General features: G+C 44.2%; 1 protein-coding gene and 1 long non-coding RNA gene across 19 annotated transcripts in view; both read left to right on the forward strand.

The window, feature by feature from the left end:
- LOC111072511 (neuronal acetylcholine receptor subunit alpha-7) overlaps window positions 1-23124 on the forward strand; it is an 87959-nt gene that overhangs the window by 19910 nt on the left and 44925 nt on the right. The gene's annotated exons all lie outside the window — the stretch shown is intronic.
- LOC111072554 lies at window positions 1364-2207 on the forward strand. The gene is made up of 3 exons (XR_002607599.1): window positions 1364-1539; window positions 1614-1701; window positions 2023-2207. It is a non-coding gene; the product is annotated as an uncharacterized LOC111072554 (long non-coding RNA).

Here is a 23124-nt window from a genome sequence, read left to right on the forward strand (position 1 = left end):
GAAGGAGCGAAGGATGCCAGAGATACACAGGAGATGTTCTTTTTTTTCGGTTGGATGGTTTGTTGGTTGGTTGCCTGCTTGTTTTTGGGAAGGAATTGCGGAGTGGAAGAGTCCTGTTCAATGCATGTCAATTTGTGGTTTCTTTATCCGGCTCTCCGACTTGTCCCCGCTGCCTCTTTCCTTGTGTTCTGTGAATTCTGTGATTCTGAAACCGTGAAAATCGCTTATGGCTGAGACATCTGGTCAAAGTCCGAGGCATTTACAATATTTATGTGATTTGAATGCGGGCTTAGAATTCCTCGGTAACTTGCCACAAAAACACACCGATCATGCGGGTGTTCTAATCTCCCCTATCCCCTAGCCCTTGGTACTTTGTAATGCATTTCCCTTTTGAATATCCCTCTGTAAAAGGGATACACAGAGACAGGACCCACAGCAAGACAAACTCCTGCGTAAGAGAGGAGTGTGAGAGGAGAGCGAGAGAACGAGAGAACAAGTTGGCAAATTTATTTGCGTTTATCTTTGTGCCAAAGTTTTTGGTTAACGTGTTTGCCATTGTCAACAACTTTGTTGTGGCCTGTGCTCCATGCACCACTCAACCCAACACGCACCCTCCTTCCTCCCACCCTATACTACCCCCTATGGTAGTACCGTCTTTGCAATTGCAATTGCTTTTGCCAAGTTTTCTGGCCAAATTGTTTGTTTAGTTCTGCGCGTGCACTTTTTTTGAGTTTTTGGTTTTGGTTTTTCGTCGTTCGTTGTTCGTTGTTCGTCCTTTGGTTTGTGTGGCTTGGAGGGGAATGAATCCCTTTTCAGGCACACGATTCCACACCCCCTGACACCATGGCCGCAGATTGGGCCCCCGCCTAGTATCAATATTTGACTTGTTGTATTGCCGTTTGGAAAGCGTTGAATTTTTCCCCCATTTTGCCGCATCACGTTGGGCATTTAAGTCAAGCGTTCAATGTTTTTCCATGCTCGATTTTCTACTGGTGGGCCTCCATGTCCATGTCCATCTCCATCTAGTATCTATAGGAACATCATCCCACACACATCTTAATCTATGTTTTGTGGCTTTTGTAGTTTCTATTTTGTTGCGCAAACAGAAACCAATTGCGAAATGCATTCAAAATGTTGTCCAAAAGTATTTCCCTTGCATTTTATTTGCATATTGCGCTCTGATTGGTCCACAAAAATAACACAATTCGTATACGTACAATATCAATTTTTTCGATTATATGCTGGCGAAAAGCTTTGAATTTCTTTCATTTAATTGATTGGAATTGCAAGTTAAGTCCCAGATACGAGAGTGTGAAAGGAGAGCCAGAGCAGAGCTGGAGCCAAAATAGTTGACAAATGGAATTCGATATGCATTGTAATGCGATAGTCGAAAGTGTGTGGCAGGAGGCTTTCAATTGGGCTCATGGCAATGACTTAGAACCATTGATGATAACTCTTAAGTGCATTGCATTTCGTAGCTGTAAAGCAATTGAAACGCATGTAGCCAAAGATTTTCAAAAGTATGCCACTTACGAAACGGTCTGTATTTCCACAAGGATGAAGAATTTTCGGCTGCTGTTTTGATTTTATTAAAAAGAAAAATTGAATTTCAGATATTCCATCTAATCTAATCCAATCGACTCGACTCTCATTCTCGTGCTGAAAATTCTCTTTGAATATTTGGAATAATAAATGTTCAGGGTGATTCGAAGTCGTTTCCCACACAATTACTCCAGAGATTACTCTCTCCAGTCTGCAGTTCGGAGCATTTCTCGATAATCGGGATGGCATTTACCATTTAGGAAGTGAACCATCTGGCTGGCTGTCTGTCTGTCCCATAGCCCATCCCATGGCCATATCCATTCACACTACGCTCTATGGCTCTATAAATGTTAACTGTATTACCCCCAACACACACATCGACTCACTCACACACATCCAGAGTCCAGAGTTTTTTTTTCTTGCAACGTACCTTACTCGTATATTTAATCAGCTTTCGTTTTACCTTTCTTTTACTTACAGGTAAGTGCTCATATCCTTTCGTTGTCAACTTTAAACTGCAATTTGTGGCACAGACGAAGAGTGAAAGAGGGAGCGGAACGACGAAAAAATGTCGCAAAAAGAGCCCTAAAAAGCACACACACCCATCCACATCCGCATACATCTACACGTAAGGATGGTGTATGTGAAAGTAATAAAAAAGAAACCTTGACATAAACCTTAGAGATATGAGCAAAAAGTATGCACATCTAACGCACAAAAAGTCTAACAATAACTGAGAGAGCAGTAGCAGTAGCAGTAGGACGAGCATGAGCACGAGCAGGATAGGGCAGGAGTGGGGCTTGGGGCTGGGTAGCAGGAAGGAATGAGGCAGAAGCAATCTGCCTCAACTTTGGTAACAAGTTTTTGTTATTGTTTTCATGTTTGTGTGCGTGTGTATCTGTGTGTGAAGGCAGCTGTCAAAAATCAACGCAAACGTCAACGCTGAAAAGCTACAAAAAAAAGCAAGAAAAACTATCGTAGTAGGCCGAACTTGGGAATACCCTTTGAAAACCATGATTTGTATGGTAAATATTAAATATAGTCATCGGATTGGATATAATATTTCTTTAGAATAAATATAGCTTATGGGACTTGCACCTGAGAATAGAAAGAAACCATAGTTAAAAATCAGAATACCCTGTTTAAGAAGCGTATAAACCACCCCCACACATAGAACGAAAGAAAGAGAGAGTGAGAAAGAAGAGGAGGCGTTGGACACATGTTGAAAATGTCAAAAAGTAGGCAGCTTGTTGTGTGGAAAGCCAGTCCTCCCACCAAACCAATACACCAAACCCAGGCCCCTGCTGCTCTTGCTACTCCTGCTCCTGCCTTATTGTATTGGGATATTTTTATAAGTTTACTACAAAACACATACTCGTCTGTACCGTCTGTACCGTCTGTACCGTCTGTAAGGCCTTAAAATCCTGTTGTGGGGTTGGAAGGTCGCAAGAAAGCTTTAAAAAAATCCCCTCACATCTTGGCACCGTTTTTTCTGTGTGTCGTGCCCCCGCTTGTTCCGTTGTCAGCTGCCAACTATTTTCCGTTTTTTTTTTTCGTGCAAAAAGTGCTCATTGATTTTTATGGCCAACGCCTGCCAAATGGCAAGTGACAGGCGACAAGCTTTACGGACTTGTCTGTCCAAAGATAATCGTTGCTTTTTTCAATATATGTATGTATATATAAATTAATATATATACAGAGAGATGTGGTCTGGAGAGAGGATATATCAGTATTGGTAGACTCTTTATGAGGTACTTCTTATTAATGATTGTCGGGAATCGCTGTAGAATTTAAGACTTTTACTTATTGAGGTTGAAAATTTGCTGAAGTTTGATTATTTTCAGGATAAAGTCTAAAATTAATTTAATTTGATTGAGGGTAATTCATGATTGAATTTTTAGTTGGCTGAAGTCTGGGAGTAGAACTAGTCCCCCTCTGTGTCTCGTTAAAGAACATAGTCCCAGAAACACAACCAATCAGGGACATATTCTGAGAAAGCCCATTTCTTAGTTTCCTCCAAACGCAAACAATGTTTTTTACCCCCTTTTCCTTTTGGCTCCTTCTTTGGGTGTTTTTTTGGGCATTGTGTTGACTTTTTGATTATTTGGCTTTTAGTTGATTATAAACAGGAGACGAAGGATAGGCGAAAGGGAGATTCATATTCATTGAGAGAGTCACACACTACTACACACATGCACATCGCACATAAACACAGACGAATACAATGGATCCTTTCCCCACTTCTGGTCGTACTTGAGGCCAGGGACAAAAGGCTTGGGCTTGGGTTAGCCGTGAGAAACGGCAAACGGAACTGTGAGAAAGGGCTGATCTGCTGTAAAATACAAACTCCCTCTTTGTCGGGCGCCTCACTGTATCCTTGTCATACTTTATCAGGATGGGGCTTTAAGTTCGAATCGTTTCGTGTCATAAAGCTGGACAACCGCTGGTACTGGGACTTGGGACTGGTTTGGGTGCGAATCAATTTAACGCACGCACGAATTCGCCTGCCAAATCAGAGAGAAAATTCCCTGGCAATGGAAACTATCTATCGGGCAATGAGGCTTGTCAGTTGTGTTGTTGCCTTTTCGGTGATTCCCCCTTTAATGTTATCGCGTCATTATCATTACCATTATCGTCTTGTCTCTGACGCTTTAAACTTGACACACTTTTTGACGTTGCTCAGAGGAAAGTTAATCATGGCCACAGAGGAGGGGAGCATTTTGATTTCGTGTCGAAGCAAACTCTGCGGGCGAAAGCAAGCAGAAACATCTGCAGCAGACACAGCGCGTACTTCAGTTTAGTTGTGTATTGCCTAGCTTGGGGTTCAACGAGGGTCGTAAGAGGAGTAATGCCACTAAGTTCCAATCGAAAGTTAATCTCCTGGAGCAGCCCTCTCTTGGGAACATTTTTGAAAATCATTCTACAGCAAATGTTGCTTCTCCGCTGCTGCCAAGCGCACGCATCGAAACCACCACCACCAAAATCCTGCGACCTCTAACCCTCTGGCACCCTATCCCAACCTTTTCTCACTCGTAACATTCCGCTCCCCTCCGCACCATGTCTGGCTTGAACAAGAACAACAACTGCCTAAGACACTTGCGATTTAGCTTCCAGTTTGAGTTTCTTTTTTTCGAAAGCGAATTGGGTTAGGCGGTATGTGGTGTACATGCGATGGTGTGTGTTTTGCGTGTGTGTATCTGTGTACGTGTTTCCTGTGTGTGTGTGTGCTCTTATCCCGGGCTAACTGAAACTCGATTGGATGTAGAGCCAGAGCCCCCGCGGTACCAGCCCTGTAGTACTGGGCACTAGTTCGGTGGTGGTGATATGACCCGTCCCTAACAGACCACCACTACCCACTGGACACACCCTAAGCAATGCTATTCTTCATTTCCATTTTTACCCACAATGTCCTAGGGCATGGGGACCAGCGACACCACATCGTTTACCCCCGAACTAGTGAAATGGGTACTCTTCTGGTGGTTGACGATTTGGGTACCCATACAATGGGTAGTGAAATGGGTACCCATCTGGTAGGTAGTGAAATGGGTACCCATATAAGGGGTAGTGAAATGGGTACCCATATAAGGGGTAGTAAAAGGAAACAAGGAACATAATTAGAAAAGCTCGTGCAGTTGACAATTTCACTTATTTTATTTGTCTAATTTCCTTATGAGTTATTATTATCTATTATTTTGTTGTTGTTATTGTTGCTTATATTTTTAAAATGTCGTTTTTTTGCAGCTAAGAGCTTTTCTTAGTTGTATTTCCGCTGATCCAGTCCCTGCCTCTACAGTTATAGCATCCATAAATATAAAAATCAAATAAGTATTAATGGGCAGGAAATTAGAAAGACAAACAGATATGCATACCAAGCCTTTGCTGTAAGCGCGCTGAGTCTAAGATTTTTATGGAGCTTCTCCATAAAAATTCTTATCTTTCAGCGCCGCTTGCCTTCACACCATCCACGTTATAGGCTAACACAACGGCATTAGCAAGACTATTTTTAAAATTTTTTAAAATACCGCTTGGCAGGAGAATCGTTTTTATTGCATCAATCTGTGAAAATACAATTAGAATAAACAATAAAATTTTGATTTACATCATACTTACGTATAAATCTCTGTTTGAGCTGTTTATATCTTTGTCATCTGTACCAGCCCTGGACAGATAGTACCTCAACTTTTTCTGTTTCACTGGACGACACTGTCTCTGCCCTCACTAGTTTTAGTTTGTTAGCATATTTATCGCTAGTTTCCTTCCTAAGTCTACGTAAATGCCGCCTGCTGTACATATTTAATTAAAGTTGTTTGTCTTACCTTTTTTTAAATAATTGATTTGATAAATGTTCACTTTTTTCACTGGAACTCACAAGCGCGTCTCAACAAATTCAGCCAAAGAAATAGAACATTCCAGCAATGCAATGTTAAAACCGAAAACGAAACAGCGCTCTGCTTCGCAGAAGCAGCGCAGCTTCATTTTTGGCTACTTTCTTACTTCTTTTGTTTCGTTTTTTTTCGTTTCTTCATCTACTGGTGAGACGTTGCGCCCCATCGAACTAGTTCGCTGGGTGGTACGCGGTGGGTTGTAAAGTATAAGAGTAAGATTATTTTCTACTCTTTGAGTGGTTCCGCGTTCGCTTACCATAGGGTTACTTCGGTGGGTACCCATGTACGGACCAGCGTAGTAGGTAGTTCGGCAGGGTCAATCGCCACCGCCAGTACTACAGGGAGTGTACCAGTATTGGTAGCGATACGGGGAGCATGTGCCCTTGTCCCGAACTTAAACGCAGAAATGAACAACTTTTTGCAAAAAATAACAACAAATAAAATCCACATAAGTCATATACATTTTTGTGTGTTGTTTTTCGTGTTGTTGTCAACCATTACGTTACGCTACGTTACGTCGAGCGGAGCGGCTTTTGTGTTACCTTTTTTTACCGTACCCGTACCCGTGCCTTCCATTTCGTTTCGTTGCTCTTTTCGTTGCCATTCTCTGGGCTTCCCCTTTTGTTTCAGTCTTGCATTTAAATTAAGTCTAAATGTCGACAAGAGGCCATAATTGTTGTTGCCGTTGTTGTTCCGCCTGAATGCCAGGGTTGTCACAGTTAACGGGACAACAGGTTTCGGGGGCGAATAAAGTGTGCACTTTATATTTGATGTTCCATCGCATACTTTCGACTTTCGGAAGCTCCCTTCGGGAAGGAACTTCCTTAAAGATTTCGCCGTGTGGGAGGTCGGCGCCGGTTAATGCCGCCTGACTTCTGGCAGCTGCGCAGCGCACACAAGCAAACACAGAGACACACAGATACACCCGCCCACACACATGTGCCCTCCTTGGGTAGTTTTTTTATTGACATTTCCATCGCTCGGTGTGGTGTGGCGTGGTGGCTGCGTGGCCATATTTATTTTCAATTTAACTTTAATGCTCGCGTGCTGCAAGCCACCAAATAAGAGGGGGAGAGAGGCGGAGAGCACCTCGAAAGCTTGTTGCATGCCCCGCTCTCATTTGTCCGGTCAAAGTAATTTATGGCTCCAACAGCAGGGGCAGCAGCAGCAGCAGCCATGGAAGTCGGTAGTAAAGTTAATGCGCTCTATGCGAAACAAGTTTTCGAAATGTAGCATAACAAAACAAAACCAAAACTGACCCTCATCATAATTGAAATGCGCTAAAAACAAAATGCTGCCAAAACTTTATAATGGAAATATGTGCTCCCACACGCACACACACACACACAGATACACGCAGAAAAATACACAGATAGAAATGCCTAGCGACAGTCGGCCATTTTGGAAATGGGTAGCTAATACCAGAGACCATGGTCGATACAAATGATGTCCCAAAACATTCATTTGGGGGGCGTAGGTTGCATCTAGATTATGGCCAAGATAAATTACCATACGAATTGGCTTTCAGGTTGAGTTTGAGGGGAGGCTGCTATAGCTTGGGGAAGTAAGGTGTGGCGCTGTCCAAGATTGAAAGCTATAATTTGTGGGTTGCTGCTATTTTTGTTACATGTTGAAGATTACTAAATTGAAATGAGAAAGATTATCAAAATGAATGACTTCCTATAAAACTTAATCTGTCAAAGGAATTGTTATTTTTAATCCGCAACGAATTGGTAGGACTTGCTGCAACCTAATTTTGATTTTCATTTAAATTATTCAATTTATTTCAATTGAAATTAAATGTCAGAAGACAAGGGAACACAGGATAAAAATCTTGCATTCAATTAATGTTGCCTAATGTTGCATACAAATGCGGCGACAGGAAATGAGCAAGAATTGCACAAACTGCTGCCCACTCGTCGAAGCGGATGCTCCGAAACTTTGAGCTTTGAGAAAACGGCAGCGAGCGATGATGTCTGGCAACAAAACTATCCGCCCAGTGCAAATTCGCCCAAATTAAGCTAATTGCTCGACCCGACTCGACTCGGGGCACAAAATTTACAAAGGTCAGGGCGTAGGCAGGGCTGCTGCTCATCCCTCCATCCCACTGTCTTTCCCTCTCTCTGTCTTGATGCTTTCACAAAATGCCAACAATTATTTAACTGTATTCAGCGAATAATTCATAAATATTTCATGACTTGCATGTCACAATTTGTTGCCCTTATCCACCCACTGCTGACTGCTGGCAAGCAGTAAAACATTCTGTGCCGAAAATTGTTCATTTAAATTTTAATTGCTTTATAAATGCTAAAAAGTCCTTGAACTTTTTGCGTAAGAGTGAAAGTGCTGAAGTTCTCGGCGGGAGCTCAGGTCATGTCCCGCCCACGCCTCACAACATCGCATCCTCTCGCAACTCATAAAATATGATAGAGCTGCCCTTGGACCCCAGTAAGAGGCAAAAAAGCGAACATTTTGCTAGTTTGAAGCATTTTCAAAATGAAAAAAATTTCACCCACTCTCCCTGTACGAGTACGAGTAGACGTGTGTATGAGTATATGTAGTATGTACACATGCTACATATATATATTAATAAAATGTTCACGCTCAACTTTGGAAACTCGGAGGCTGGGAAGACAAACAGTAACAGTGGGCCATTTAGTTGCAATTGTTGTTGCTGCTGCTGCTGCTGCTGCTGCTACTCTCCTTGCTTTATGCTGCAGGCCAGAGCACAGGAAGGACAGCGGCAACATCGCGTTACGGAAGGCATTCGGACGGGGAGGAGCTGGGGCTGGGGCTGGTTTCTTCCTGGGCAAACAATAGATACGAGCTTACACATGTGTATCCACTTACACATGGGTGTATCTCTCTGTGTGCCGTACATTTATAATGAGTTATACAAAACGATGTCCGCTAGGTGTATACTTGAGAAATTTTCAAGTGTGTGCAGGACTCTTTCACACTCGCACATTTTCCCCTTGGGGTACGGGAATAAGGAATAAGTTTGCAATTTCCTCTTTAAGGGTAGAAGATTACTATGATAATTCGACTCATCGTTTGGTCAATATGTTTGTTTCCTTTCCTTTGTAGAAGAGCATCCATAGTTGGCGGATTTCTGCAACTCTGCAGTTTCTTACTGTCTTTTGCCTCTCCCCACTTGATTTTGCTGCTCTGCCATGCCATTTGTTTTCATTGTTTGTCGTTTGGAGAGGAGGATACATCCTCTTTGCCAGCCTGCTGGCACTTTCTATTTAATGAATGAGCAACTAAACAACACATCCACACACACACAGTCAGAAAGAGAGAGTGCGAAAGCGTGAGCGTGTTTCCAACTAAAGTGGCAATTAGAAAGTTTCCTTTAAAACAAAAGCAGCTTCAGCAGCTGCCTCGTCCCATGCTCCACGACCCACACCCCACGCCCTGAGGGGAGTTCTTCCAAGGTGATTTATACCCGAAATGCATGAGCCTATGCCAAATTAGCCTTGGCGTTGCATTCCTCCAGTCCGCCATTCCTCCAGTATGTGTGCTAGTATTAATTATGCATTAAGCCACACAGTAGAGTGCTCGGCACTCTGCAGCAGTTTCAGCATACCCAATGCCACCAATGGCAGCACCAAAAAAAGTGAAAAGGTCAGTCAGCAAGGGAGCACGTACCGCAAATGATTTCACTTTCAGTTTGCGGCAGGAATGGCTAAGAAGATATATATTTTAGAGACTGAATTAGGACTTGCAGATTTTAAAGCAGAAAATATCGCTCTCTCGCACTTTACGACTTCCATAAAGAAAAACTCACGCACCTACCTCTTATTGTTCCCTCCTAATCCAGAGCTCTTGAACCTTTTTATAGTTTCCTCTTGTTCGCATTCCCTTTCTGCCTGCTGGCTCCAGCTCTTATCCCCTGCCAGGCACTCCATCAGGTGTGAGGCGGAAAACGAGAAAACGCAATTCGATTTCTGTCGCCATTTTCTCATGAAACTCCTCTGTGTGCGTATGCTTATGTCTCTGAATGGCGATGGGGGTCTCTGGCTTATACGTGGATTGTTCTCCTCCTCCTGTTACATTTTCCCCCATTTCCTCCATTTGCAGCTCTTTTATTATGTGTATTTTTTTATTGTATTATTCCTTTGTTGGTTTTGGCTTTGGTTTGGTTTTTCAACTTCGTTTCACGCTTCAGCGGCATAAATATATAAATTATTAACTCACGACTTACACACATACACCCATGCATGCAGGCGTGCGTGTGTGGTCCTGTGTGTAGGTCCTGGCGTCGTCTGGTATGGCGCCAAGGTCTAAAGTCATCTTCTTCGCCTTGTTGTGGCCGCAGCCCTTTTGCCTTTGTATACCCTTTGCCTTGGGGGTATTATGATTACAAACAGATGCTTGGAATGCATATTTTATGTATCCGGGATAGATAGAGAAGCCATCGCCCTTCGCAGGATGGATCAGAAAGTGTATCATAAGCTTCGCCTCCTTTGAGGCGCTGGCCCTCCATTCTTGTTATTGGTTTTGGCTTTTATCTTTTGGTTTCACCTTTCCGCTTATTTCCGTTTTGCTCCTCCTTTTTCTTTATTGTTTTGTATTATTTTTAGTTATTTTTCCAGCCATCCCTCCACCCTATGTGGGGGTGCGCGTGTGTCTGCATGATTTATGATCACACATTTATAGTGCTGACAATTGAATGATATTTTTACCAAACGCTTTCCTCTCCTTTGCTCTGGTGGCCGGGGGCCAAAGCGAATGCGCTTTGATCGATGGTCCGCCCCCATAAGAGAGGCAAAAAGAGGAGGCTGGGGAGTTGATTTGTGTGACATTTTGAAGTGACATTGTTTTCATTGCGGCATTGTTGACCAGAACCAGAAGCAGAGGCAGCCTTAGGCCATATTTATTCGTACCCATACAAATATGCCCGATGATATATGGTCGTGTGGTGTGGATACACAGTATCTCTATTTGAATATACGTTTGTACATACATATATTAATTCCGTTTAAGCGAAAACCCTAAAAATGAAATACGTCTCCCATTTTGGTCGTTAGAATAGTGTTTGCCAAGCACTTCGCTGAAATCGAAATGCAGTTTGTTGGGGAAATTACAGAGAAATCTGTGGATAAATTTATGGCACAGATCGTTTCAGTATAATATTTGGTACATTTGTTGACTCAACAAATGCATTCGAAATATCCTCAAGGAAATGCATCTCTGGCCCTTTTAATCAAGATTTTTGCAGTTTTTCGACCATCATACCGGGTGCCAGAAATTAAAGAGAAAAAGAGAGGGACTATTGGCCTAGACACTTATCAAAACACCATTAAAAATTCACTTTGCCAATGCCATCTTTTCTCTGTGCTTCTCTTACTCCATTTAGAAAACCCAAAAGAGACAAGAAAACAACAACAAAAAGAGAGGGAGAAATAGACAGAGAGACGACCCGAAAAGATGTTTGTTTGTGCAATTTCAATTTGATATAAAATGTAACCATTGGGAAACATAAATGTCATTTGAGATAAACGTAAAAATTGACATTTGATGGTGTTTCTGGTGTGGAATTACATGCAGCAAAAGCAGCAGCAGGAGCAGCAGCAAAGGAGCATAAAACAAGACTGTGCAGGCAAAGAGGAAAATAGGGAAAACAAGCATACGAAAAAAGTAAAAAAGTTATGGCCCTTATCGAAGCACAAAGCAGGACACCTGGCGACAGTAAAATTTAATCAATTGTGTCGATGATTTCCTGTCTCGAGCAGTACTTGAAATAATTGAAAACACACAAAGCTGAAGCTAATTTGAATGAGTCTCTGTTGGCGGAAGGAAATGAGTGTTTCCTTTTGGACAGGCAATGGCATTGGGTTTTCATGTTGGGAAATCATTTCTCATGTTATATCACTTTTTTTCAATCGTGAGTAGGCGAAAATCATGTCTTTGATTAACACATGACTCCCTGACAAGTCTTTCTGCCTGACTTTGGGTGTTTATCATCATTCTCTTGAAGAAATACCACGTCAGAGTCAGGGGCCGGGGCGGCATTATCTTTGGCGAAACTGTATGAAGAATGTTTTATTACAACACGTTGTACATTTGCAGCTACAAATGGGTGTGTGAAAGAAGCTGGCAAACAGTCAGACATAAGGCAGTCGGACTTTTGTGCGTGTCAGACAGAGTCTTCATTCCTCCCCCCTGCCCCGCTAATGCATGTGTGTCTTGGGCATACATCCTCCATTTTGTGTTTGTGTGGAAACCGGAAGGCGGGAGGGTTGGAGGCCACACAGAGGCATACAAAGTGAGTTATGAAATGTTGACAAGACATTTTATTGTACTCTCCCTCGCACACACATACTCGTACTCGTAATACTCGTACTGAGGCATGACTATGTACAACAGTTGCAAACAGTAACCCTTTCAAATGTACAACTACGTGGCCCCAAGTAAAGATGTCTTATTACTGCAATAAAGTGACCAGAAGACGTGTTGAGGGATTTATGACTCGAAGCAGTGTGAAGGCCGAAATTTCTCCTGATTAACGTGTCGTATGTGTAATAGAGTACATGGGACAGATGCATAAATTAGCTGAAATGTACCACAGGAAAGCCACAGACTGAGCTATAGCTACAGCCATTTGCTCAATGGGAGATTCAGATTCAATGCTCGGCGAAGCAGTTGACGTGTGATTCGCCGACACATATCATGGCGTATGAGCAATCTAGTTGCAAATGAATGCACATTGCTCACACGTCATGTGGGAAAGAGGAAAACCATGTTCCCGCGAAGAGCTGTGAAATGGCAAGAAGCTGACGTTACACAGAGAGGTGTTCCTCTCTCACTCTCCTACTGGGTTTTCTCTCCCTCTCTCTCTTTATAATTGGAAGTATCTGGTGGGAAAATGATAGATGTGGAAATGCTTTCTATGTGTGTATATATATATATGAATCGTTTATGGTGGTTTCGAGTTCAATCAGCAAGCGTTCATTATTTCGATTTACTCTACCGGAAAGTGCTCCTCTGTTTACTCTCCCTTTTGGGCTCCCACTTGCCCTTTGAACTTGTCCAACATCCAACATTTTTTGGTAATTTTCGCTTTGACCTTTTCTCTCTTGGGTCCAGAGAAGGACTTTGGAATAAAATTAAATACGTTCGCGCTGCAATTCGCGGGCTTAGCTGCCTTTTCTCTCTCTCTCTCTCTGTCCTCTCTTTGTCGGTCGTTTAATGTCTGTTTTATGGGTTGAAGTGGGGAAAGGCTCTCAAGCCTCGCACTTACTTAACCCGGGATAAGGACGCTGTGCGAGGACTGTAGCTAGCTCTGAGTCTCGCTTTTAAATTCAAATCCGCGGACCTTGACACATTTTCAGCTTGGATTCGCATTTTTCTTTCGCCCTTTGCCTGCTCTTACTCTTCTCTGCATTTCTCATTCAGGAGGCTTGAAAAGGGCTCAGGGAGTGAGAAAAGGAGAGACCCAGAAAGAGACATTGGATCGTTGATTGTTTTAATTTCGTGTGTAAACAATTGGGGGACCTAGCCCCTTTAAAGGGTTGCTTCCCTTTGAAGATGGGGCAGAAATTAAAGTGACCTTCACCCAAAAGGTTGTTGTGGGAGGGATGGGGCGGGCGTCAAGTGTCAAAAATACCTCAACACGTGCGCGGGGTCTAGGAAAAGTATGCAACACAAAATTCTAGGCGCCAATGAGGGAGTGGGTGTGCGTGTGCATGTGTGTGTGAGCCCTTGGCAGTCGAGTACCATCAAAGTGTCGACAACGAAGCTGCCGCCCAAGGCACTTAAGACATTTGCGGCATGTTGCATGCTACACAACTCCCCTGCATACCCCCTGCACCCCTATCCTCATTAAAGTAATTGAAGTGCGAGGCACGAGACACGAGACACGAGACAAGGGGCAAAGCTAGAGGGCTACGAAAAGGTGTTAAGAATGACAGCGGAATATATGTGTGTATCTATGCCTCACTGAATTTTTTCCCACCGAGCATGTTGCGAGGCATTAAAATCATTGTCAGACGACGGCAAAGAGGAGAGTAGAGAAGAGTAGAGAAGAGGCTTGAAGGGTGAGCAGAGCTGTGTGCATTATGGCCATCAATTAAGGTGGAAGCGGAATTGTGTTGACACTTGGCTTGATGCTAAGTGAAGGCATCAAAGCCGGCGGCAGCAGAAAAAACAGAGCCAAAAAGAAAGGCTCTTCGGTCCGAGAGAGAAAGAATGTGAGAACATAAAATATTTACGAGCCATAATAACAAAATGAAATCGAGAAAAATGAAAGCAATAAACGGGGCTGAGATGTTTGGGGACCGGGTGACCGGGGTTCAGGTGATGGCTTGGGCATGGGGCATAACCATATAAATCTATATACATTTATTTATTTTATATATATTTTCATTTGCCATAAACTAACACTCGGAAAAGCTGGGAAGCTTGGACGCTTGGACACCTCGGACGGACGGAGTAAACAAGGCCATAAAAGTAGAGATCAATTCCTAATGCTCAATCAACTAAGAGTGGAATCCTCTCAAGAGCTTGCCAGCAAATTGAAAGACAGTTTCAGCTCTCTAGCAGGCGATAAAAAAAATTCTCTGAAGGGGAAATTGATAACTGACTTCCATAGGTATGGGGATAGGTAGAGGTAGGATTGGGGACCCTTTTCTCTCTTTGTGTGTGGCAGCACATAAATCTGTTGGTAGGACTCCGCTATTCGTACTTGCATGACTTCCTTGCGGGGAAACTTTTACTCGCACATTTGCGGGGCCACTGCAAAAGTTTTTGGGGCCAGAGCAGAGCTCTCTCCAAACTTTGTCTAATTATGCGCAAAAATTCCCCTTCGAAGTGACCATAAAAGGGGCAAAAGTAGACAAGTCATAAAAACCAGAAAGAGAAGAGATCGCAAAAAGGTTTCGACTTGGCCAAAACTTTTGCCACATTCAAGGCTGGAGCTTTACAGAGAAAGAGAGAAGCTGTAGGGGTGAAACGGTAGGGGGAAGATGCAGGCGAAAATGTTTTTGCAGCACGTTAACAAATGCGTGTCGTGGCTAACTTTTTAATTACGTTTAATTAAGACTGGACCATAACGCCAGCAACAATGGCGATGGCCTAGCCACCACTCTGACTCTGGCTCTGGCTGGGATGTCAGCTGTTGGCAGCGCCACAAAAGTTGAGTAAATAGGCAAAGCGCTGAAAGTTATGCTACATTTTTTCCGCACCCTCCCTCTCACACATCTGCTGTCATAATTAAGTCCGAGTGCTGTGGGTCGCCCGCCTGCTTCCCTGTCCGCCTGCCCCTGACGTTGACCAACTCGAAATCAGTTAAGTGCAGCAGCTGTCTCTTCTTTCCTCACATCCAGCCACACTAACAGAGAGACAGAGATAGAGAGAGAGAGAGTGAGAGAGACAGACAACAAAGCGTTGTACAACATCATTAAATTGTTTTCCCTGGCTGCATGCTTGTCCGTCTGTTGCTGCTCCACAAGACTCCATCTCCATCTCTGTGTCTGTTTCCATCCTTGTCTTTTTCTGTGTCTTTTTATATAGATTGAATATACATATACTCGTAGTATATATCCAGCTATCGCTCTCGTATTTTCCGCTTAAATTTTATTTTGATCACGAAATTTGTGTTATTGCACGGAACTCTTTGGATCCCAGTCGCAGTCCTGTCATGCCTCATGCCTCATGTGTGTGCAATGGAGAGAGCAAGAGCTGCAGCTGGTGATGTGGCAATGGCAGTGGGTAAACATAATGCAGAATGCTGGATAGGAGGCCATAAAAGCCAGCAAGCTGTCAAAAGTGCTGACACGACTCCAAGACTTTCCCACATTCAATCCGAGTAAATTTGAAATTCTAAATTAATGTCAAATGCAGGGGCAAGGGCCAGGCGCAAGCCAAGCAAATCCTCTTTTGCGAGTACTCGAATGCATGTTAAATTGTTTTAATTGGTTTCAAGTTGTGTTGTGGCGTATCCTTGTCAATTTACACTGGCAGTGGCGTGGCAGTGGCATCTGCAGCAGATTGTTGCTCCAAAAGCAATAGTGTCATCGCTGGCTCGCTGTCTGCTGTCTCCTCTCTTTCATGCCAAAAAACACAAATACTAGACGATGTATGCTGCTCCTGCTTGTGCTCATGGGTTTTACCATGTTTCGTCTGGGTTCTCCTCCTTGTTGATTCCTTTTTGCTTGCTTGTTTGCATTTCTGCTCAATGAAGTGTATCATCATCATCATCATCGCTCGCTTGCTCGCTCTCAGTCGCAGAAAAAATTGGCATCGACATTGGTATCGACAGTGGGACTGCTGGGGCATTGTCATGGCACATCAACTGCATTTAGAGCTCTCGATGCTCCTCCCGTCCTCCTCCTCTCTACTCGGTCTGTGTCAATGAGTCAATCTGGCAATTTACACTCAATTGCGCAATTAAAGAGCAGATCCTTCACAGCTCTCTCCCGTACAGTCTCCATACACTCGTTTAATAATTGTGTGGCAAGGTCGCTCTTTTTTTATTAGCACAAATTGCTTGGGCAGTTAATAATAATCAATAAACTGTGGTTGGCCCTAACCTTTAGTGGTCTGTCAGTGGCAGTGCCTGCGAACTCGCTTCTGAATGGAGCGAACTCGCTCTGCCATTGAAAGGATATAATGAAAATTCCGTTGCATACAGTGGGGCCCACCTACCTGCCTGGGCTGTGTCGCTATGCACCAATCGATAAGCTCTTTGCATAGAGAGAGGGGAACTGTACCTGTCCCGCCCCTGAAGGTGAGAGCCACCTTTCACAAACTTTAAATGAAAAACTTTAAGTGCTGTGAGGCATGTGAGTCGTCCTGTCCCATCTTTCATCGCCTTCGTCCTTGTGTGTCGTACATTTGTGTGGGGCAACCCGTGTGGGTTGCTTGTTCTTTCCCGTGCTCGTATTCTCGTATTTGATGGAATGTGGAATGTGCTTAGAGCTGCAATGAAATTCAATTAAATTGTGAGCATCGACAGCCTTAGCCCCCTGAAAATGAATCGCACTTTCATTTGAGCTGGGGGTTCCTTTAACAGGTATTAATCTTTAATTCCTGCACCGCGTAGTTTTCTTGTGATTCTCCACCAAAACTCTACAGCTGTTTCTGAGGTGTTACCCTTCTGGTGTTAAGGAAATATTCAAATTTTATTGGGGTTCTTGTTCCTTTAACTAGAATGTAGAAATTCCGAGTAACCGCTACTCGTCTGAGTACTCGTATGTAATGGCCCCGTGCACTCACTCAAACACTCACTCGCATACACTAGTATACTCATAGAAAGTACTCATTGACACACACGCGTCCGTGCGGTGGCGGTGGCTGTTTATCAATGCAAATATTTTGCATACGCGACGATGCACGGGAACTGCAAGTGAACATCCGTCGACCGTCGACCGTCGACATCGGTGTGTCGTCTTTTGTGCAGCAGAGTTTTCCTTTCCCTGCAGTAGTAACCCTTTCTCTTGCCCCTGGAGTAACCCTCCTGTTGGGTGGTTGGGGTGGCACGTAAAGTAAATACACATGCGGCGGCCGCTGAAAGGCCTAAAATTGTGTGTACTAGGCACATGCATAATGGAATACCTGCCAGCGAAGGAGAGCACAGAGTCCGCGTCCTGCCAGAGTAAGTTTCACACTCTTTTTGCCGCAGCCCCCCGCTCGCTTGGCGATGCCGGTAGAAAACTCTGTTTGCGTTGGGCATTTTGAATAAAAATGAAAAGCCAAAGGAACGAGGAAGGCGGATAGAGGAAAGGAGCTGGCAAGTGCTAAATGGCAAATGGCAGAGGGAGCGCTGTGAAGAGAAAGAGCAGAGCGCAAGATGAGATGCTTAAGCAAAATGAGCAATTAAGGATTATTGCTCGGTTTGCCCATTTAAATTATGAGGCAGGGGTTAAATTATGAGGGGGTACGATGTAGAGGAGCGGCTAGAAGAGGGAAGGGATGCATATTAGCCGCGTTTGTGCCACACGGTGACGGGGGGCACCTTTGCTTCGAGAAGGTGTTGGCTAATCACATCATTAGTTGATCGGAAGCTTAGCGCTTGGAGGTGTCCCTCCATCGGGAGCAATGTTAAGCTCTTTCTTCCCATGAAAGGAAAGGCTTTTCTTTTGAGAGGTCCTTGCTCGGCGGTTCTGCCTGCTGCCTGCTGCCGCTGCCACTGCCACTGATGCTGGTGGCAGAAACAAAGTTGCATAAACTTTGTTAACATATGGCCATAGTTGGTGACGCTTTAGTTTTTTCCTAGCCCCCACCCCAGCTCCCGCTGTCAGCTGCCTGCTGCAGCCTGCTCTTCGTTTCGTTTCGAACCATTTGTTTGTTTGTTTGTTTGTTTGCTGGGCGGACAACTTTTCGCACTTGCAACAAAGTGCAATCTGGCCGGCACAGGCCTCGGGGACTGAGCGTACCACACATGTCAAGATGGAGGCGCACACGATGGGCGAAAGAAAGGCCAAAGCCATGGGAGACTTGAGACTGTGACCGAAACACTGTGACAATAATTATGAAGGCGGTAATCAAATTCACATGAAAGCAGGGCAGGCGTTGGGGGAGGCGCCTCCTCAGTTCTGCAGCTTCCACTTTAACATGCACCGCAAGCCAAAGCGAGAAGAAAGCCAAACAAAAGGAAATGGCAACAAAACCGCAACAGCAACTTGAGGCAAGTAGCCTGCTCCTTCCACTGCCACTGCCGCCGTCTCTGCCGACTGTGATGGAGGTTTTTAGTAGGTTGAAGAGCGGAAACAATGCCGAGCCGAGAAGAAAAAAGAAATTAAAACTTGAGCACAGTTAAATAAATAAAAGACGAGAAGAGAAAAGAAAAAAGAAACAGAAATTTTTTCTGGCAGAGGGCGCACGAAGGAACAACTTTTTTCTTTCACTTCCTTCATTCCACATCCCCTGATATCCCCTGGAGCAGTGTCATAGACAAATAAGCCCAGATCTGACAGGGTCTGGGCTCTGTCTCCAATGAGGCTTAAGAACAGCCAAGTCTTGGTTTTTGAGAAGTCAAAGATTCAGAGCAGTTACAAATGAACCCATATGCCTCCATTCATTATTATCGAGTAGTGGCTGGGATTCAACTCTTTTTGAAGCCAGCGTTTGCCTCTTTAAGGGGCTGTTGGAACCCAATCCAACGAAAAACTACGAGCACTCCCGCCAGTCAGAAGTCAGTCAGAAGGCAACTCGAGTGGAATTACTTCCGCTCCGCTTAATTGCATTAAACAAACAGAGCATCAACAGCCATAGAAATGGGGAACGGGGAATGGGGAATGCGGAACGGGAATGGTAAATGGGAATACGAATGGATCGGATCGGTGGAGTTTGGATAGACAGACGGACAGAGGCGAAAAGTTATTTTTCGGTGCCCCGTCCCGTCCGTCTTCCGCTTTTCTCTCTCTCTCTCTCTCTCTCTCTCTGAAACCACAAACACGTTCACACATGAGTTGCAGTCCAACCCCGTTCCTCCCGTCTCTCCCACAGTAATTGCATTATTTTCATTAACAAAAGTTCAACTTTTGGGGCCAGCTTTTTTCGCACTCCTCACGCGGCGGGGCACCGGCACAGGGGCAACTTTGCATTTCCGGGACAATAGTTATTCCACTTCTTGTGCTGCCACACTGCTGCTGCCTTTTTCCTGTTAACCCACTTGAAGTGACGGCTGTTACTCCAGTCTTCGTGTGTGTGTGTGTGTGTGTGTGTGTGTGTGTGTGTGTGTGTGGGCGTGAGCATAATAAACTTTAATTAAAATGCATAAAAGCGTGCAAGTAATGAAAACTGAAAGAGAACTAGATGGGCTGAGGGGAATGGAGACCAAATTAAAGTAATTTCAGCGAACGGCAATCAATTTAATTAAGAAATATAACAGTTAATGTGTGTGGGGACTCATCGATCCGCGCGTATCCATTCCACTATCGCACATGGCATCGAATTTCTGTAGCTGGTAATTGCCATTGCCATTGCCATTGCCATTGCCATGGTAATGAGGTGAGAAGAAGAGCAGAACCACAGGACAACAGAAGAAATGGCGTCAGCAGAAGGAGAACGTATCAAGTGAATACATTAACACACTTAAAGCTCCTTCAAATAGGGTATCTTTAAGGTCTGATTTGCGCAACGATTCTCCCTGAACAGCAGGAATAGCAGGCTGAGGGGTAACGAATCGATTAGCAAAGTGCATTATGGCACTAAGGAAAGGAAAATGCGAAGAGTTAGAGAGTGACAGATAAAATTAATGAGGTAGTAAATACATAAAGAACAAAGAAAATAACTTGTCAATTTAATTACTCTAATGGATGATGAGTTTTTCCCGGTAAACAGAGCAGCAGGAACAGGAGGAGAAGGAACTAAGGAAACATGAAAGAGTAAAGCGGTGGAATACATATCTCTACACAAGAGTGTATACCCCATGTATAGCCCTCAGGCGAAGATGCCAGATCCCAGTCAGCAGTCAGGCGAAATCATCCCAACAAAGACCCGTTCATGATCCAATTAGCACATTCAAGCGCAGGGCTATCATATCCTATACTTGCAATCCCTTGCCGTATCCTTCCCTGTGGCTGTAAAACTCTCGTCTGTTGGTGGGAGGCGAACCCTTTATAGCCTGACATTTTGACAGATTTGATGGGGCTTGAAGTTTTAGTCATTTGCCACCTTTGAGTAATCTGCAACTAAATTAGAAACGCGGCCATGACAAAAGTTTTATCTGACAAATACATTTCAATTGTTCCTCCCCCACTGCTTCCTGGATCCCCTCTCTCTCACTCTCTCTCTCTGTCTCTGGGATGACAAATGAAACTGAAAAGTTTAATGAACCACAGTAACAGTCACAAAATGCAAAATTCCGTCGAGCATAATGAGTGCTGTGCTGGGCTGCGAGGACGATGGCAAGATGAGGAATGGAATGGACGAAATGGAAGCAGGAGGAGTTGGCAATTAAATTTGCTTAGTCCCGCTCTACTGGTGGCTACAACTCAATGCCCCTGGACTCTACTCGCCTCGGAGTCAGCGCAGGAGTTGTCAAAATTAACAAAATGCGAGGTCTCCTCATTAATCTCTGTCTCCCAGATGAGCGCAGAATCAGCCAGAAGCAGACGCAGACACAGACACAGCAGCCAGAGGGGCCAGTGCTGTATGAATGAGTAAATGAATGAATGAATGGCCAGTCCAGTGCACAATACTCATCTCTTCTTCGTCATAAAAATGAAAAATATACTCGAAATGACAGCAAAAAGTTGTTGCGTGGTTGTCGCTGCTATTTCTCCTGTCTCCTGTCTCCTGGCTCTAACTCCTGCTCCTCTTCGGTTCTGGCATCTGGTGCGTGTCTCTACAAAACAGTGTGGGGCGTGCTGGTTTTGCTCTGGAGAGTTAATCATTTCCTTTCAGCCATTTGTTTGATGGCTTTCCGTTGTTTTTTCTGTCTATTTTCTGGGTGTCATAAATGTGCCACTGCAAGTGCCACAAGGGTAAAAACGCGCATACGCAGCTTAAGCCAGACGAAAAACAGAGGAAATTCTCTAAACAAAACACAGATGCATGGGAGAAATAGAGTTGTTCCTTCAGAGTAAGACATTAAGTACGCAGATTAAGTGTACGGCAGCAGTGACTAAGAACTATCATTACGTATACGCAATGTGCGACTGAGAAAAGAGTTCTCTCATTTATCAATTAACTGAAACTTTGTTAAGTTTTCGTACCATTTAACTGAATTATCATTCATTCAGCATCTCATGTATCCAAGATTATTCTTGAAATATTACCTTTTGCAACACACTACGGAGATCCCGAACAGAGAAAACCCACTCAGATGGAAAGCTGCATCAGATGCCATGCACTAAAACCCTGCATTCGCATTCCATGCCCACACATTAAGAGTACACAGCGTTGTCGTAATTCAATGAATAAACAGTGCTTAATGTCTTACCAAATGCATTTGCATTAGCAGCAGCATTGGCATTAGGCAGAGAGAGAGAGAGAATTGTCAGCTTAGACATTGTCGATTGCCCCATAAAATACCCGAGATATTAACCTAAACTTTGTTAGGATCTATGAATGCCTTCTGCTGGGAGCATGCGACAATGAATTATCAGAGATCAAAGTGCCAAAGGAAAACGCTTTAGCAGCACAGTGGCAGCAGCAGCAGCAGCAGCTTAGGAAATGTCAATCAGAATCAGTTGCATTGCAATTAATTAAATGGCATTAAAATTGAGTGAAGCACTGTCTCCGGCAGAGAGCCAAACTCTGACTCTGACGACATTGAAGTAGACGTCATTGTCCTCATTTCGACACCGGGCGGGAAATTTGCAATGTCCTCTGGCCTCTGAAGAAGAGTCAACAAATGCTCAGAAATAGAGCACACTAGAAAGCTGTCTGCTCAATTATTTAGATCGTGTCCTGGGCCTCCGCCTGGGCGTGGGCCTCCGCCTGAGTCCTGCACGTGGACCCATGCAGCTGGCCATCCATAAATAATGGAAAAGCCAGCCAGTGTGTCCCAAAACAGAAAACAATTGAGAGAATTCCCCACGTGCCACCATCCATGAGCCATGTGTCGGCAATTGAAACTCAATTTAGTCAACTGGCAAAACACACAGCAGCATCAGCAGCACCGGCAGAAGCGAGGGGGAGCGACTGGGAGCGAAGCGGAAGAGAAAAATGAGGCAACAAAATGCATTTTTACAATTTTCACGCCAATTGCCATAAAAGCTGTAAGTGAAATACTTAAATGCACCTCTGCCGCCACCTCAGGACTAGGACTCTGTGATTCAGTCTGCATTGCTGTCGCCTGTCCCACTTTCCTCTCTCCCTGTCTCCCTCTCTCTCTCTCTCTCTCTCTCTCTCCGGTGTTGTATCTGTAATTCGGTTTCCTGTGTTTTTTCCCGCTGCTTCCTGCTGCCTGGCATTCGGCTCACGTTTTTGGGCAATGTGTCGCGACAATCAACAAGCCGCGCAAATGTTCCTGTTTGCTGTTTGCCCATTCGTATACCCAGCAGAGACACAGAATACGAGAGAGAGAGAGAGAGAGAGGATACGCTGAGATTGGCTATTAGAGCTATGGCTTTTTAGGATTAGCTGAGGCTCTCTTCTGGCAATGGGAAGATTCCATAAGTGTCTGATGCTACGTTGGGTATTGCTTTCAGGTACTGGGCATTCCTTAGTCCATCATTCCAACGCCTTTCAACATTTCCATGTGCAAGTTCTGTGGCGAACCCAGTGCCGCGTCTGGGCGGAC

Source organism: Drosophila obscura, unplaced genomic scaffold (genome assembly GCF_018151105.1).
Source record: "Drosophila obscura isolate BZ-5 IFL unplaced genomic scaffold, ASM1815110v1 contig_179, whole genome shotgun sequence".
NCBI classification, from domain to species: Eukaryota; Metazoa; Arthropoda; class Insecta; order Diptera; family Drosophilidae; genus Drosophila; species Drosophila obscura.